Consider the following 19,927-nt stretch of genomic DNA (forward strand, 5'->3'; position numbering starts at 1 on the left):
TGCATACATTTATAAAAAGATGAGTTAAAGGCAAAATGCTATCATCCACGAATCCAAAAAATACACACAAAAAAACACAAAAGAAATAAAAAATAAGAAATAAAAAATAAAAATCTATATAAAAATAAAAATCTATATAATAATAATAATATAATTATATGTGTATGTATATATATATATATATATATATATATATATATATATATATATATATATATATATATACACACACACATTTTTAATACCATTTTAATAGTCCTGAGCACCTCAGCATATTGTAATGATTTCTAAAAAACTGACACTGAAGAGTAATAGTCATTACATGAATTTTAATTTGTAAATACAATTCCACAATATTACAGTTTTTACTGTGTTTCTGATCAAAGATATTTCTTTTTAAAGCCATTCTATTTTAAATGAATAAATATAATAAATAAGCCAGTCTTCATTTGAGTATATTTGAAGACATTCTTGCGTTGCTCACATTATATAAAGTTTTAAAAACAAAAGAAAAGAAAGCTGCAAAAAAATATTGACTGTAGCAGACTGTATGTCACTTACATCAGCAAGGGTCAAATTATAGTGTTCCAAAATATGTTTTACATTGCAGTTCTTAGTACAGTAATCAAGCAACTGCCAAAAGTTTTGGATTTTGAATGCCTTTCTATCTCTCTGATCTTAGGAGCCATCATAAATATGCATGCCTACCTTTTGGAACAGCCTTTAAATTGAAATGCATCTATGATGCCTTAAAACACTGTCTAGGAAGGGCAGCTCACTGGGAAAAGAACTACAGAAAGACGACTAAAAAGGGGAGTTTGGAAAGAAGATCAAGAAAGTGACAGCAAAGGTAAAAACATTAAAGTCAATGCACACATAAAAATCCTTCATGTTTTGAAAAGCATCATCTCTGAAATGGTCCAGTGGCTACTGTTTTTTTCTTGTAAACTCACATTATCGATCTTTCCATCTAAGACTAATTGACGTTGTGATGTTGACATCTGCTGCCAATGTCCACTTGATGTTTCCTGATGTCTATGTCAGTCCAGATTCTCTCCGAAAGAAGCCAATACTCTTAAATGGTTCCTCTATTCACTCTATTGATTTCTCCAACATTCTACAAAAGCTAAAGGCAGCTTGTAGACTGTGGAAGAGCTGTATTAGGCTTGTTTTGGTCAGCACTTGAAGAAGGCCTAGCAGAGAACAGTGATCTTCCTCTTTTAGTTGTGAGACAACAAAAACAATCAATCCAGTCCCAGAGAGGAAAAGAAAGCACACAGCCACTTTGTGCTTTATTGCACTACCCCATTTGATCTTTCAATCTTTGCCTCAAAGGCAAGAGCCTGACCCAGTGAAGAGCATGTGTGAATGTGTGTGGCGTGATCAAAATCTCAAAAACTTACAGCACTTATATTACCCCTTAGCACCTTTGGGCCTATTAGAATCAACGGTGATTGGGCAAATTGAGGCCCAGTGCTCTGCATTTACCTCTAAAAGATTCAAGCGCTCCTGCTCCAATCTTAAGAACTTAAAAGGAACCGCAGGAGGATGCACAAAATTGCCCCTGATTACTAGGCCCGGGATGCCTGGAAGAGATAGCAATTTCGAGATGACTTATCTTAGCGTAGATAACAGCCACCAACAGGTTAAGCAGCAGAGCCCCATTAACTCTGTGAAACTGCAGGCGCCATCTCTTCATCTGGCTTCAATTTAAAAGTTCAAATGCTTTAGCACGCCCATTTTCCAACCAAAATTTCACTCTCACTCTCTCGCTGCCTGATTCTGAAACAACCCAAGTTTTCATAGGCAACGAAAAGGCGTGAAAATTAATAGTAGGGAATGATGTGACATTTGAGCTTTGCTCCAGTCTCAAATATCACGTTGGATTCGGTCCCACCAGCATTTTTCCGATGCCCAGCGCCACTCACAAAAAGGTCAGCAAGCGTGTGTGCAAGACAAATGCATTTAAAAACCGTTTTGAAACAAATCCAGCTAAAGTTGAACTTCAGTGGCCAGCTTTTGTTGTTGATGACATATAATGGCAATACTAGTATTAAATTAATACTAAGAATATTTGAAGAGTTCATTTGCAAAAACCAATAACTCTTTTTTTTAACTGCACATTCCCAGTAACATCATTCAAACCGGTCATTTTCAAACGTAAAGTTCATTGAACATATATTTTTTTTTTTTACATATTAAAAATTTGTTTTATAGCACAAGCAGATAACCCCAACAGTCAATTTTTGACAAAACCACACATTTCATGTTTTTAAAAACATTAGTTCATGATTCATTTAATATTTTTAATGTCTTCAGATGACAATGTAGATGGCTGACAAAGGCTGTTGTTGTTGTTGTGATCACATAATGTATAGATGTGATTACATACGATACACATAGCTTTTGCCTCATCATCGTAACGCTTCGCTTTTGCAAGTCTCGCTAAAAACGTTTCAGCTTTTACATCGGGAACAAGATATCACAGGTTCATCAAGTTTGTCAAAATTATCCATCCAAAGTGAAAGTAGCCTTTTCAACTGACCTGAATACAGCTCGATGATCCTGTTCAAAAACAACAAGGGTGCTTGTTGGCTTCTGCAGTAAAAAGTAAACTTGCAATGCCTTAAAAGTGGACAACACTTGCTATTTTTGACAAAACGTGTTTAGGGTTCAGATCGTGCTATATGTGAGAAATAATGCACAGCAATTAGCTCATTTTTTTACGTGCCGTTTATTGGTTTTTATAAATGAACTCTTCATTTGACTACATTTGTACTTAAGGAGAAGTACCGTACAGGACGTGGCCAAGGACAGCAAAGAGCACTCCAAAGTCTCCTAAAAGCCTTAAACAATAAATATTCTCTATTCATCTCAATAGAATACACACTTAGTAAAACAGAAAAAAAAAAATCAGAACAGTGGGAAAAAAAAAGTATAATAGGTTCTCACTGAGCTGCAACTTTGCAAGGGCATTAAATAACTTACACGTATTGTCCCTCTATTGCTGCTGAATAAAATGTGACAAGGTCCTGAGAAATGCAGTCACTTCTTCTCTCATTATTAGAGCTGAAATACAATGTACTGGTGCAGCAGTACAACAGTGGATTGTGAAATCCACATCTACCTTTAAGTAAGAAACACAGTCTGGAATCATTGAGCAACTGCTCCCGATGGGTTTCCGAACTAATATAAGGCCAAACCATTCACTGTTGCAGTGGCAAGGAAGGAAAAACATATCGCATTAGCTTAGCCTGAAGAAATAGATAAGGCCACGGGAAAGAAACTGGCTGGGGTACATGATTGGCAAGCTGCAGGGTGCTCTGACTGACAGTAGATTTTGGAGTGCTTTATTTTTAGCACCTAAAAACACTTCATCTAGTGGGTAGAAAACCATACACTGAGACCGAACATGAATTGAGAGGCAAGAGGAAGGGGGGAAAGTGTAAGGAAAAAAAAAACGTGTGAAAGAGAGACATGGTGTCCTTTCTGTAAATGAACGTTGGTGTGGTGCAACTTTATCATTAGCTTGAGAAGAAGCCATCCTGGCTTAATTATCCTCGTCCTTGGCCACGAGGACAGGAATCGTGTTCGCATGCAGACCCACGGAGGAAGAAAACACAGATCGCTTTCTCCTCATTGGAAACCCCAGCAGACCTGTGCATCTTAGCGCAACGCATCTCGGCTGAAACACGACTGATGCGTATGATGAGCTGGACTGGGCCGGGAGAATTGGATCTTTTAATCTTGCAAAGTGGGAGAGGAACTCACCAGGCAGAACTGATTGAATTTTTGCTCCTTTTTTCTTCTCTGAGCAAGTCCAGAATTGGGGCAATAAAGTTATAACAGCATTCATTACTTTTCGCTGAGTGCTGGGACATTAGTGTCTTCTCACGTCTTTCCTTTTTCCTTTTTCTCCATCATCGCCACATCAGAGGGCCAGATGAAATTCAGGTTGCTTTGATTGGGACCATTTCCACATAGAGACATTCATCCACTTCAGTGCTAACCTACCACTGTAGGCTACTGCTGAGTACAGTTATGCATATACCCCTGATAGTGCTGAGCACTGCTTCATGACAACCGAAAGTGAAGCCTATTTTACCTTCAGCCAACTTTTGTAACTACAGAATTGTATTGCCATGCTATTGTATTGATTGCCATTCTCTTAAATAACCAGCCAATGTTAATGCTACTATCCTAGTTACATTTTGGCTTATAAAAAAAAAAACTGTTAAAAAGTGTCACTACTTGTGATAACACACATTGACACTTCATATTACAATAATTTCTTCAGAATTATGTGACACTGAAGCATAAAGGACATCTAAATTTCTGAAATAAATTAATCAGCATTCATCAATTATAAATATTAATGAATAAATGCTATTTCACAATATTACCGTTTTTACTCAATAAAACTTTTTACTCGTTTTTGTTCAAATAAAATCAACTTTGCTAAGCATAAGACTTATAAAGAAATAAACTATAAAATCTATAAATCTAACCAAACAAATCTAACCAAACCAAAACAATAAAAATTGCCTGAAAGCATTTAAATCTTTAATAATACCCTTTAAAATGGACTTTTCTTAAAATAAATATTTTTTTATTTTATTTTTTTTGTATACAACGGGGATGTCAAACTCAGTTCCTGGAAGGCCAGAGCCCTGCACAGTTTAGATGCAACCCTAATTAGACACACCAGATCCAGCTAATAAAGTCCTTCAGGCTTTTTTAAAAATATGGTATGTGTTGGAGCAGGGTTGATACTAAACTAAACTGAGTTTGACATCCCTGGTATACAACATTCCTCTCAAGTAAATTTATCTCATTTACACAATATGGACAAAACTATAGGGACACCCCTTCTTTAGAACAGAAAAAGGCACTTCCAAAACTGTTTGCAACAAAGATGAACACATAATTCATGTGTTTAAAATGTATCATTTCATCTCTGCTCCAACAGCAGAATAAAATTTGAAGCACACAATTCCCTAGAATATCATTATATGCTTTAAGATTAATATTTGTACTAAAACAGTCAAACCTGTTTTATAGAAGGGGGCATCCCGATACTTTAGTATTATTCTGAAAAAGTGACCAAAATACAAATTAATAAAATCATTTTTAAAGTGCCTTTTTACACAAAAAGGCAACCCACTAGGTTTTGGATATGAGCTTGTTCAAAAAACTTATACGTATATATTAAGTCTAAATGCATATGACAAATGTAATTGTTTTTCTGACAACACACACACAGTAAAGAGGAGAGCAGGCAACACACTCTGCCTGGACAATTCACAACATGGCAATTACAAGACATAACACTGCGTATTATGAGACCATATAATATATATACATATGTCCGCACACACACAAACACTTTATATACTGTATATCCGGCATAGTACGAGGTTATATGAGGAAAAATGACCTTCTTTTTTACAGAACATAAATTCCATCCAGCTCAATTTTACAGGTGTCGCAAACTCTGATACAGAAAAAGAAAGAGAGAGTGCACTTCATACTAAGCTAGGCTGAACTACATCAGTTCAGATCCCTTATATATATAACCATGTACAATGACAAACTTTTCAAAGTTACTTAACACAAACAGTATGGAATTTAAAAAAAGCTAATAGCAATAGCCGTTGATCCAATAAAAAAGGATGGTTGCTTAATTGGATATGCTGAGATATTGATTTGCTTGCCATTTGAAGTGGTTGAGTCTACACCGCTGAACCTAACATAAACATATGATTCTTCTCTAGAGAGAAAGAGTTGGTTTGTTTGGTTTTTCATCCATGCAGGTCAGATTGGTGAAACTCTGTCAGTAAGGCAGCCGGATGTTTGCTTTTCTCAAAAGAAAACAGATTGAAATGCGTCTTACCAAAATATACTCTTCTTTAATTAATAATGTCAGAAGCTTTTGTTAAAACGTGCTGATTGCAGACTGTAACATTAGGCAAGGTTACACACTGTCACACCCCTGACGATTTTCGATATCCACACAGTGTTAATGGAATACTAGTGTACTGCATACTGTGCTGTATAAAGCGTATACCGCAGGCTCTTTTTTTTAAAATAGTATGTCAAACCATATGCAAAAATTAACATATATATTCTGTATACTATTGATATAATATAATAATAAAGTATGTAACAATAAAAGTAGGCTATTGTGTACAAATTTTTTCCAAATAGCAAATGACAATGTATAACAAAAACCTAAAAAATTATCACACAATTTCACCACATTTCATGTTTAATTCAGTGAGTGCCTTTCAGTTAAAAAATAATAAATACGGTTATTTCCTGTTTATTAATCGCACTGGAAATACAAAGCTGAAACTACTGCAATTTACTATACATCATTCAGCGCTGTGCTTTGGATATGTGCATTTTGGTAAATGTAAAATGTATTTGGTATTCTGTGCATAGAACATTTGCATATACTGTGCACAGCATACATTCTGCAGTGCGTACTACTTTCTGTCAATAATAGTAACTGGCATGCCATTCTGAATATGCTCTGAGTCTTAATTTGTTTTCAGGAAGTCACAGTGGAGCTCTTGATGGTAGGAATTAATACGAGGTGTGCACAGAGTTACAGCTTGTGGGAAAGAACCCAACAGGTAACTGTAGTCAATTTGGTAGGTAAATTATTAGCAGGCTCTTGTAGGTATTATCCCATTGTGTCCAAGCCTGTCTGTCAGCTGCAGTGCAATACTGTAATTAAGTGCCTGGATCTACAGAGCATGTAATCTCCTGCTTCGCACCAGTGATGCGTTGCTCTCTGGGAGTTGTAGTCAGCGACAGGATTGATGGCTGCCATATGTAGTCCATTTATCACTGAGTTTGTTTGAATTCCTTTTAAAATGAGAAAGGAACAGCAGAGGGGATGAACAGAAACACACACACACACACACACAACTACCTGCATTACAATTTAAAGAAAGTATGTATGTGTGTGGGTGTGTGTGGACTATAAATCTATAGATAGAACCATTCATCATCAGACAGAATGACAAAAAATAGCTGACAGACAAAAGCATATAGAATGACAGGTCGGCAGATGGAATGATAGACAAACAGAAAGAAAAACAGCTACAATGACAGAACAACAGACAGGTACAGCTAAAGACTGAAGGAATGACAGAACAAAAGGCAGACAGACAATTAGAATGATAGAGAACAATAGACAGGATGATAGAAAGATAGAACAATATGTAGAACTACAGACAAACACAGGGAGAGATAATAAAATAAATACAGCAACAGAGAGTAAGAATGACAGAATGAAAGACAGAAAAACAGAGAGTACGACAGAGAGATAGAAAAAACTGACAGAACAACAGACATACAGACAGGAAGACAGGATAGAACATTATAAAATAAAAGAGACCAACAGACAAACAAAAAGATAGACAGAAGAATGGTTTGAACTACAGACAGAAAAAAGACAGAACGAATAAAAGATAAACAGAAAGACAGAGAGAGCAATTGAATGACAGACAAATAGACAGAACAACAAACATAGAACGATAGAACAACAGACTGAAAGACAAAGAAACCTAGACACAAAAAAAACGACAAAATGAAAGACAGACAGAGATAGAACAATGAATAGAGCTACAGACAGAAAGAGTGATGAGAAAGAGAGATCAACCGACACAAACAGAATGGTTTTTGGTTGTTTATTTTTTTTAAACAATGGATAGAACTATAGACAGATAGAATAGCAGACCGACAGACAGAACAATAGAAAACATCAGACAGATAGACAATAGACAGAATGACAAGAAAACCAAAATATAGACTGACTGAAGACAGAGAGACATCTGCAATGTATATTAGATATAGATGACTCCTATCTAGGAACACAATGCTTCGGTGGACTGGTGCAAACTTTGTAAGCAACATGATTCTGTTCATTGGTGGCCTCATGTTTCTCATGTTTTTGAGGGGTTTGGCTGCTGTTTATCTGTGCAGTTGCTGTACGTAGGGGTTCTGTAATGATTTGCCCACACACTGAGAAAGAATTGTCTTGTTATAGCCGACTGACCACTAACCACAAACATACACACGCAGCACAGGAGACTCTCTTTCTCTCTGACACAAACAAACTCTCAAATCACAAACTCAATTGTTCTTACTCTTATATCGAAGAGAAATGGCCACAGACATGTATCCGTTTTTGCCCTCTTTCTCTCTCTCGACCTGTCTTCCTCCCTCTTCTGTATCCCTCCCGCATGCACAACCAGAGCAAAAGGCTGTGAACAACACCCAGACCGTTCTCTAAAGCCGCTGCATACGAAACCTCTCCGATAAGGGAGGGTGTCTTCTTTCAAAACAGCTTTTAGCACTCATTTCTTGGAAGTGCCTCTCTTGCTTTCCTTCCCTCTCTTTCTCTCTGCCTCTCTCGCTCACTCAGTCGCTGACCCCTGTTTCACGTATCAAGAGCTCCTCCTGCTGGCTGGAAACCGTGCTTGTGACTCATCTCGCTTCCTTGTTAACCGGATTCAAATGACTTATGAATTTTTCTTAAATTATTTATCGACTAATTTCCATGATGTTTACCCGGAGTTTATTAAGGGAAGCTGCCCTAACACGGCCTTGTCAGAATCCATCACTTCCTATTTAAAAGGCCCTCTCAGCCAATCATTTCAGAGAAGAGACTCTTCATCCAAACGATTGACTCAAATAAATGATATTTGCTCAGGTTTTGTCATCCGATTAGTCAGCTATAAAGTGCGATCGCAAACATTCGACTGCTTACAAGATGGGGTTACTGGCTTCTATTCTGGTCCTCCAAAATAAACCGCCAGCAGTTCTCGACTCCAGAGTTTCCAAGTGTGCCTGTGCCCGCGACAGATATGAAAAGGACTCTGATAACAGCACGTTATTCATGTTTCTGAATAGATGTATTATGGCAGTGGGAGAGAAAGGGACTGTTGGTGCGTCTGTGTAGTCGGCCGCCTCTTTCCTCTCTAGACTGTTAATCCTATTTGGTGTGTGCAGTGAAAATGGCTGTCAATAGTTTAAGCTGATAAGCGAGAGAGGCAAAGGGTTTAACCACAGACCTCCAAACAGAGTCTGGTCTCCACAGAGAAGGGATAGAGTACTTTCATTCCCCCCTTTTTTCCCTTTTTCCTCTTTCTCTCTCTCTCTCACTTACTGTCTCATTCCTCCTGCTCTCCGAATCATTCCAGCATTGCAAAGAAGCTCAGGGTGAACAGAAAATCTCATTTTTGTAAGTCATTTTATTCACTTCTCCCTTAACACTCTACACTCACACCCACTGGCTAAGATGAACGCATCGCTTTTGATAAGGTCAGACTGTATGCTGAACAGTTCTTAAAAACAGAAATAGTGCATATATACTATATCTCAAGAGTTAATCCAGGAGGTTAAAGAGATCTGGGTCAGGAGAAAGCCCTGGACTGTTAAATAAAGAATGTGAATAGCATATGAAATGAACAATACTGCAATAAAGCGCTCTCCGATTGCTCGAGCTCACCTTTCTGATGGACAACGCAGCATTAGCATGCCATGTAGTGCTTAATGTAACTTATATAGCGCTCATTAATATGCTACCGGCTTTGAAAAGCCACATGTGGAGGTCTGGGTTACTGCGTGTAGCTAATGTTACTTTGCTCTGCTGTCAGGATAGATGATATCTGTTCAAGGCACGTTTCAATCCTCAGGATGTTCTACGGAGAACAGAACACAATTGTGCAGTGGGTTGAGTTGGAAAGCATTGATCTTGAATTTGACCCCTGCTGGAGGACAGGGGTTGAATTTCCATTTGAGAAAATGGAGAGACTAAGACATTTCGATATGGAGGTACTTTATACTGTTAGGTGTAGAAACGGACTGTGAATCTTCCTTTTTACTTGGAAGGTTAAGACTTTTCATTCAAATAAATTAACCAATTCATGTTTACCAAAACATTGTACATTACCATTCATAAGGTTGAATAAGATTTGTATTGTTTGGTCTGTTTAGTAAAAAATACTTTGATTACTTTTATTCATTAAAGACACATTAATGAATGATAAACACTGCTAAATACATAGAAATAGTTCAGCCAAAAAAAAACTTATTTACTCACCCTCATGTCAATGTTTTTGTGGAACAAAAAAGACCAATTTTGAAGAATCTTTACATGCAGTAGAATGTTTGCAAAATGCACAGGAAAAAAATCCAAGAAGGAAAAATACCATAATTCTTCTTGTAGATGAATGTACTTATAATCACTGGTAATCTTATGGTGCACCACAGTTGTCAAATGAAACTTGACATCTGGACACCATTTATGTTTCATAAAATGGCACCTGCAATCCATAAAACTTTTCTGAGGTCATTTTCAGAGCAATGGAAAAGGGGAACACTGAACATTTTGTGGAAGTACACGTCAATAAATAAATGCTTATATCCATCTATTCTTTATATGAAATGATCGTATCTCCTCAAAAGTTCTATGTTAAGTCGTATAGAATACTTTTATGGTGCTTACAGACTTTGAGGAGCATGAGGGCGAGAACATGACACAACTTACAGTATATTTGTGCAAACAATCCCTCAAAAGATGGAAACGCAAGTATGTTTTTCTCTCTGGCAGTAATAGAGGCATTTTCGAGAGGGCACAAACAGCAGAGCTGAGGGGGTCGGCATTCGAGGGCGATTTTTTTCTTTGTGAAGTTGCCGTGATTGAAGTGTGGAACCGGAGCAGGAGCGCCAGAGAAAGCGGCAAAAATTTCAGACACCCGAGAGAACAGAGACCAGAATATCACACGCATGCAAACACAAATACCACATTCATCGATAAATAACTGTGAGCGACTTGTTTGCTCTTCTTAGGGGTGCATATTTGTAGACGTTACTTGCCCTTTAGGCCGTTAGAGAAGAGGGTGGCGCGAAAATAGCAGTCGAAAAGAGAACATTACAATATGACGGAGAGAGGCTATAAGAACAAAAGAGTGAGAGAGTCAGCTAGAGAGCATGATATTATGTTATCATTAGGCTCAAATGTGGTCTCATAGGGCCTTAGTTAACGACTCTATGTCTGCGCTCAGAGTGTGTGTGATCATTTGAGACAACACCTCTTCATTTCTATATTCCCCATACACTACCTCATTACTGTATCTCAGCCATCAGACCAACACTTAATTACCGCTCCCTCTGTAGAGCGCTCTTTCAGTGCGAAAGCATCCGCAGAGCAATAATAGTCACTTTTCTTCTGGAGTTTCTCGGCGCAGAGTGATCATGTGTGTCTGCTAAAGCACCTTGACAGGAAAATGCATCATCTATAGTCCGGGTTCCCATCAGTCCCTGCCATGTGCATTCTTGCGCTTTCTCTCGCACATAGAAGGCTCACGGGAAGCCTGCACACTAAAGCAGAGAAAGGGCCGGCGAGCGGAAGAGAAAGGGAAGCGAGGGACAAATCTGTTTCTCTGGTCTCAATCCAGGTGACTGTGGTGCTCCGAGACCGTGTGAGCGGGATGATCCGCGCTTGGGCTAAACTGTCCTTGGGAACTTCGCCACGTTCCCCATCAGCCAGCCCCGACAGAGCTGGCAGCTCTCCGCATGGGCGACACTTCGGAGAGTCGGCTTCGAGGGGAAAGCGGCAAACCGAGCGAAGGGATGAAAAAACAAGAAAGCAAGCATAAAATGAGATCAGGTCTTCGTGTTTGTCGGAGCGGTCGGGATGTAGAGGCTAATTAAGAGATGGATAACAAAGATTAGAAAGAGTGAGAGAAAGAAAGACGCCATCGCAAATGGATTCAGGATGGATTAGGTACCAGCACACTAGGATGTGTCGTATTTACGCACACACAATGCACAAGCCTTTGTAAGTTTTTGCCTTCCACTTGCATTGCATTACAGCACAGGTTGGCAAATATCCTAATCTTGTCTAATTCGCAATTTAGCAGAGACTTTCATTCGAAGATATTTACAAGAGGCAAACATAATTATAAGCTATTTGTCTTTGTCAAGGCCAACTGAAAAATAGCAGGATACCAGTATTTTCACCCCTTAAAACCTTTGGGTTAAACCTCCAACATAAGACTCAAGGTAACATACTTCTATTGTGGTGTTGCAAAGCATTAACATTATGGGGGCCACCACCTATGTGACAATCTTGAGATATAATTTTGCAATTACTCAAGTTGTTACTTGCAATAACCAAGAGTTTCACAGTAAAATTGCAATGCTATGCCAATACATTTTTCTCTTTCTAGGGTAAGATAATGGACATTTAATAAATTAACAGCTTGTACTCTAGCATTTTAGTTTTTTTCTGTAAGAATTATAAACTTTATGAACATCATCCTGTGCATTATTGCAGAACCTTTGCTTTTTGGTGTTAATTTGATTTCATTACTGTTCAGACTGTATTTCAAATTTCATTTCAAGTATTTCACATAACAAATAGTATATTGCATGATTTTATTTGGCTAGAGGAAGAAAAATGCCCTTACATTAAAAAATGTGTCTGAAAATCAATTCTAGGGCACAAATGTTGACCCATAATTGTTTATTTCTAACCTGGTCAGGTCTAATATAGACTTGGTTTCTCATCCTACTGCATTTCTAAAAAGTGCTCTCAAATCTCTAACAAGCTATCAGCTCTCCGCACATATACACGTCTATGCAACTGCTCACATTAATTCATATCAGCTGCAGACCGAGATCGGCTTGTTCCATTTTACAGGAGCGTGGAAAATGCCATGCTTGTCAGAGAGTGCATGTAGTCTGTGTCCCTGTAGTGTCTAAGGAAAGCATCACAATTGCTACAGCTCAGACTAAGAGTTAGGGATTTGGAAAAACACAGTACAACAATGTTGGTAACCAAAAAACTTTGGTTACAGTTCACTGGCACTGTACAAAAAATAAAAACACTGACACATTTCTTAAAATGCCTTCTTTTATGGTTCCCAAAAGAAAGTAGACTAAGTCATGCAGGTTTGGAGTGACACAAGGGTAAGTAAATGATGACAGAATGATCTCTTGGGTGAATTTGTTTATTAATTTGATCTAAGTAAACAAAACGTGGCCTGTTAGGAAGAAATGTGATTAGGCAGTGATTTTAGGCCAGATATAGTGGGTGAAAATAGTCAATAAATTTATCTGTGAACCAAAATTTTTTATTTTGGGACAGCTCACTAAAACCCACCTAGAACGCCTTTGCAACTGCACTGCAGTGTCCGTTCAATTATTCTTACAAGGTTTGCACTGACACTAACATTCTTTAGAAAATGTAAAAATTGAGTTTTTCTTGCACTCTCTTTCATGTAAGTTAGAATCTGTGAGCATGCACTCATGCGGTGCTTATGTTTCTCAATTTCTAGATGTCGTCACACATAGCAGACAGACACAACATGCTATAGAGTGCCACAGGAGTGAGATCTACAATGCACTTCCAGTTCTCTGTCAGCGAGATTTTTAGAACACATTTATGGTTAAACATCTGAAACGATAACTGTGGTTAACACAACCTCAGTATATTTTCACATTTTATTCTATCGCATTAAAAACATCATAACTAGCTCATAATTTTTGTAACATTCACATTTCTTAAAAAAGGTAGTTGCTAATAAGTCGCTAATAAATGAGAGCATACAGAAACTGTTGGGCACATTAAATGTCATCACGCAGAACAGTTTTGGTAGACATTTAGAGCCTTGCATACTTGCAAACTATTCTAACTCAAAAGGTTGCATTCATTTGTGAAGATAATCACGTTAAACCCAATATGTAAGAATCATAAAACATCATGTACAATAATTCAAAAGCCAAAGAAAAAAATCTGTCACACATTAGTTTGTTGTCCAATTCTTACTATTAATCAACTATTACCTATGACTTAAACTAAATCCTAATTTCCTGTTTATTAATAGTTAGTAAGGTAAGGTAAATTTAGCTATGGAGTAGGATTAAAAGATCCAAAATATGTCATGCAGAATAATCTTAATTAACATTAAACATTAATAGTACTATTCATAATAAGAATTGGTCCAAAACTAAAGGAACCAGTGTAATGCTTCTATCTTCTATCGATGCTATCTCGGCTTACAAAACTACATAATTCCTTCAGCAAATTTTGTCAAATTAAAATAAAAAATAGAATAGAATATGTTTCAAAGAATAGGGTAGAATCTGATTTATAAAGTCTATAAAGACGCTCCAAATGTTGCATTATGAAAATGCTGACTGCAAAGAAGTGCGGCGTTGAAGAGGGTAATAGCGGGAAAACCAAATAAAGGTAATTAACCATCTGCATCAATAACAATAACATCTCACCTAGAGACCAATTACAAAGAAAAGCAACAGCTACTACAGACAAAACAACAATGACAAACACTCATGCGAGAGCGTGTGGTGTGTGTGTCCCAACCAAGCGTGAAAACGATGGTGTTTTAGGTGACAGAGAAAAGAGAAATCCGAGAGGGAATGATCTGTAGCCTAAGGCAGAGTAGTTGGAGCCACAGATTCCCACTGAACTGCTTTCGGTGGCACAAAACACACACACACACACACACAAAAGCCTTAGTCTTATTTGGGGAGCTCAAAAGCAGATGGTTGGGTCACTGTGTGTTTGTTTGTATGCCTCCACCTAACACCACCAACCTACACCATACACCAACATCCCAGCTCCTCCATCTTCCACCGTAGAGAATAAACACACACACACAGGCAAACAGGTTCCCACACACACTTCTACATACAAACGGCCATAAGCATATTCCTCAGAGAGCCAAGCAAAAATCCTTCCACTCTGTCTCTCTCACACACACATTTTTAGACTGCCAAAAGCCTCGCTGAGATGTTGGCACAGATGCCGCGTCACAAAACACTTCCATAAATGAATTCTGTCAAGACACACACACAGACACATGCTCGCCAAGCGGCCCAGGCATTTGCTAATTTGTTGGCAGAGCGATGCTTCTTCAAGTAGACTCTCAGGAGAAGTTCTTGTTTGCTAACAGCACAGCAACAAAGCGTTGACAGATATGACTCTGGCCTGCTGGTACAAAACCCGTTTTTACTGCCTCGAACGTGTTTTTTTTTTTCACAAAGCCGACTGATTCTTGATCGGTTGGCTGCGCATCATATCACAAACCTGTAGCTGGCTGCTGATCACTCTTGTTTAATTCACACCTGTGATGCTTGAGTGCTGATACTCTTTTAATCATGAAAGATCGTGTGAAGAGGCTGAGTTATCAGTGAAGAGGATATTTTAAAAAGAGGCTTTTCAAACTTTTTAATAGCAGGGGCCCCCAAACATGATAGTCTTCCTTTTGTAGAATGTGGAGGCAGCTATAATTTTCATTTAAGTTGCATTTAAACTGTGAGGGGGGAAAAAAATAATAATAATAATAATAATAATGAAAACAATAACAACACTGTTCTCGGACAGTTATGAGTTTAAATACAGATAAAATTGTCCTGTGACTAAATTTGTATCCTCTGAAAAGTAATCTCACACGTTTCAAATTGTGTCCACATTTAAAAAGACACAAAAAAATATTGAGAGATCGATATTAATATCAAGAGATTTCAAACATACAACTAAGTGCAAATGATCTGAGCTGCGCTATCCTCGTTCATTTTCAAGTATGACAGATTGTCTTATTTGTTTCTATTTTTATTTCTCTTAAGGACTTTTTGGAGACACATCTGAAACAAACTCTGACAGTTATGAAAGAGCAACATCTAAGCAATAACATTTCAAAACTGCCGCAGAGTGAAAAGCTGCCAACCTCAGAAATGACCAGCTCTGAGCAGAGAGAAAGAGTGAGAAGGAGGAAAATGTGTATGTGTGTGTGTGTGTGTGTGTGTGTGTGTGGTTATTTGTGTACACGCCAGCTGTCAGTCCTGGGATCAGACCCAGAGACTGTCCTCAGCAATACACATGCTGGCACACAAGAAATGACCAATCAGAAGCTGGCCCTGTCCTCTCGCTCTCAAAATACTTTCCGTCCAAACATCAAAATGTCAGAGATTAAATCACAGGCTGGGAAAATATTAATCTGTACTGCCTAACTGCTCCGCTTTCACCAAATTCATCTACTTTTCAGCTAAAGCGAGCACACACACACACACACACACACACATTTGTTTCTATAAATTGTGGGGGCTTACCATAGACTTCAGTTTTTATACTGACCAAACAATATTTTCCCTCATTTTGGTCCTCACAACGTAGCAAATAAAGTACACACACACCTCAGAAAAGATCAAACTGTAATCACTTAAATAACCTGAAATATGAACCAATGAGTAGAAAAAGAAAAAAATCTACTACCAAGCACATAAATCTCTCAAATCCCTAACCTTTGTGTTTTATATTATATAATTCTATACACTTAACCCTGATAACAACAAAAGAAAAAATACAGTAAAAACAATAATAATTAAAGAACAGTTTGTATTTTAATATATTTTCATGTGCAGATATTTTTCCTATAAAATCACAAACTATAATTTTGATTTGGTTTAATATGATGATTTGGTGCGTATTACTAATGTTGAAACAGTTGTGTTGCTTAATATTTCTGTGAAAACTGAGATATTTTCATTCTTTGATGAAGACCACGAAATTCATAGAGATTTGAGAATTAATAAATGATAGCAGAATTTAAATTTTCTGGTGCTATTATTTTTTTTACTGTCAATAAACATCACATATATGTGCATTGAAGGAGAGACCTAAACTATATCTTAAAGGTCAGAATTTCACTTAAGTGGGCACTTCTACTTCGGCCTGTAAGCAAACAAGGAAGGAAACAACATCTCTCGTTGTAATCAGCACTTATTTTCTTCAGAAAACATACAATTAAACCATTTGACAAAATATATTTGTACTATTCATTTAAATGGTCTAAACCAGACACACCCGGTATAATGGACAAGCCACATTAAAGCCTGACAAACTTGAGAGAAAACAAACTGACAGAAGTACATCAAAAAGCTGGCTGGAAAGAGGTCACTTGGGTTAGATAGGGGACAGAGAGAAAGAGCAAGGGAAAATGGGGCAGAAAAAGAGAGAATGACACAGCTGACTGCTTTGAAGGTAGAAGTCGAGATGACATAGGGCAGAAGAGACAGTGTAAAGTTTTAATGACGGAGAAAAGAGTGAAGAGAAGGAGTACAGGCCGGCTATAAGAAAAAGAGAGAGATGAAAGATGTAAGGGTCATTCAGACACTGCAATAAGGCTTACAGAACTGAATAAATTACAGAGAAAGAGTAGTTAATGAGAGAGGAAGAGGAGGAGAAAAAAAGGAAGATTGCACAGGTAGGACATGATTAGGACTCTTTGTAGGTCTGTAGTGCCCTCTATAGGTGGAAAGAAAAAAGCATTACGAAAAGCAGTTGGGTGCATCTCTGTCAAAAATAAATAAATTTATAATACATTGACAAAAGAGCGAAAAGATCTAAGCCTTTTTTCTTTACAGGATGGCTGTTTTTAATGAAAAGTTAAAAAGAAAACAATCCCCGACAGATTTCACCACCCTGCGGTTTCATTTCACACTGATTCCAAAGCAACGCAAGTAGTGACTGATTTGGAAATAAAAGCTTTTTGGGCTCTACACAAAAGGCTTTTGGAATCAAGACCGAACAATGCAAAACTAATTACACGACGTGCAATAATGGAAAAGAGCATTTATTTAAATGCATTTTCGTTTTCTGCAGCTTATATCAGCTCGTTTATAGCAGATGAAAAGAATGAGGAGGGGGGGGTTTCAGTCGGTATACAACTAAGTTAAGCTCTAGATCACTCCTTTAAGTTTGTCTTTTAAATGTCGGACAAATTAAACATCCAGTTTATCAAAACCTCTAATCCGGCCTGAGGGCCTGTCTGTGCGCGTATGTGCGTCGGTACGGAATGGCGCCTGGCCTCAGGCAAGAAAATGCCAAAACATGAGAGGCTGAATTTGAAAATAAAAGGCTTGTCATTCAATAGTGTGAAAGAGAAATGAAGTGTGTGTGTTTGTGCGCGTTCTAGTACCCCAGTCAATTACTGCATCCTTGAGAGAAGGACAATGGTTTAACTAGTGACACTAAGAAGTCAAAACAGAGTTGCCTACACACACACAAACACAAACACAAACACATTCACAGTCTTATTTAGAAGCTCGGCCGTTATTGCCAGTGGCAACAGGATCATATATTGATTTCTACCCAGAGGAATTGCGACGCTGATACGAAGAGGAAAGAATTGCGAGAGGGAAACTTTTGATTGGCATGCAATGGATAAAGTGAACTACTTATAATGCAGTGCCAGTAGACAAGAGGAACTTGACTTAACCAGCATGGACAGAGTAAAAAAAAAGAAAAGAAAGAGAGATGGAGAGCTCCGAGTGCTCTCTAAGGGTGTGCGTATGAGGTGGAGGTAATCTGTGATCTTTCGTTTCCAACCCTCCCTGATCTACTGTTGCTAAATCTGGATGACCAGATGGCCCCCACGCTCTCTTTCATCCAAGCGACAAGAAGAGACAGCAATGCTAAGACTGGAAAGTAGGGGGACAACGATGAAAGACGACTTATTTTACTTGAGGAGAGAGAGAGAGAGAGAGAGAGAGAGAGACTCAAAGTGAGTGAAGATACTTTTTAGTGTAAAAAGAGATGAAAAAAAATATTGAAGTGAGGGTGAACTCGCTCTCTCTGCACAGCCTGATCCATTTCCAGCAATGATTTCATTCTACCCTGATTCGGAAATGATCGATATAAGTGAAAAAAAATGATCAGAAATGTTTCAGGCTTGGGAACTGCTTTTGGCAAGATCTAAACGAGGGATCTATAGGACTCCGGCTGTGGATTTTGTACCTTTAGTTGAGATGAATGTAGAATTGTGTGCTTCAACAAATGCTTCAAAACCCTGCTATTTCAGGCTGGTTGATGTTGGCAGACCTATCATAGCCATTCTATGGGTTGATCAAGAGGATATTAGCACACCAGGATGCAAATGATGATAGTTGCTGGTGACCAGTCGAGGACTTAGTGTCTGCTCTCTTCTTGTCTCTCTCTTTGCTGCTTTCTTCAACTGAATATTTAAATAAAAGCGGTCAGATCTTAAAGAATCGAAATTTCCTTGATCTTCAGAGATAAAAGAGTTCAATGTACTGTGAAAACATACTTTACATGTAACTTTCAGAGCTCAAAACATCCTCTCTAGTCCAAGAACACTACTGAAACTAAAGGCTGGAATATGCTATGGTAATTTTTTAAAGATTTTTGCCCAGTTTGCTGCGTGGAGTCAGAGCCAGTCTGGAGATTTTAGGTAGTCGAAAATTGACAGATTTCACAGAAAAATGTGTAATGAATGATGGGCACAGACTGCGATTTCATCCAGTCAAAGGATATTAAACATGCTTGATATTTTCAGTCGATTTTAGACCATAGTGTTTTAAATTTTCATGTATCTCCAAGCAATAAGGCAGATGTTTTTGTTTGTGTTTGTGTTGTGTTTTTCACAACAACTTTAAAGCCTGGCAGAATGTGATCTTCAGCCATTTAATTTTATTGCTGGTAAGTGTATGATGTCCAGCATTAAATATTCTGTTCTGATTACTATATTTATATAGTACTCTAACTAAAATAACCTCTCCTCTCTCCTCTGTTTCCTTGTTACCCATGTCCATAGAAAAGGATCACAGATGAAACGGAACAGGAATGAAGGGAGGGTGAAAGAGAAGAGGGAATGTAGGGGCCGCCAAAAAGGTCATGTCCCAGCAACCAACCCGCCTTAGGCATTACTCATTAGCCTAGCAAAAAGCTAAGTCCAGTAACAGTGATGACCTGAGGGGGGGATCAAACCAGAGAGCAGATTCACCACATTTATGAAATTTTACCATGATCTTCTACTCAATTCAAGCTGAGAGCCTCAAGTTAGCCATTAATAATGACAACCTTGAG

The 19,927-nt window shown here is 38.0% G+C and overlaps 1 long non-coding RNA gene across 1 annotated transcript; it reads right to left on the reverse strand.

The window, feature by feature from the left end:
* Positions 1-6,207: 6,207 nt before the first annotated feature.
* On the reverse strand, positions 6,208-8,284 carry LOC122351284. The gene is made up of 2 exons (XR_006251726.1): positions 8,160-8,284; positions 6,208-6,873 (listed from the first exon to the last, which is right to left on the reverse strand). It is a non-coding gene; the product is annotated as an uncharacterized LOC122351284 (long non-coding RNA).
* Positions 8,285-19,927: the final 11,643 nt, after the last annotated feature.

This window comes from Puntigrus tetrazona, chromosome 1 (genome assembly GCF_018831695.1).
Source record: "Puntigrus tetrazona isolate hp1 chromosome 1, ASM1883169v1, whole genome shotgun sequence".
NCBI lineage: Eukaryota > Metazoa > Chordata > Actinopteri > Cypriniformes > Cyprinidae > Puntigrus > Puntigrus tetrazona.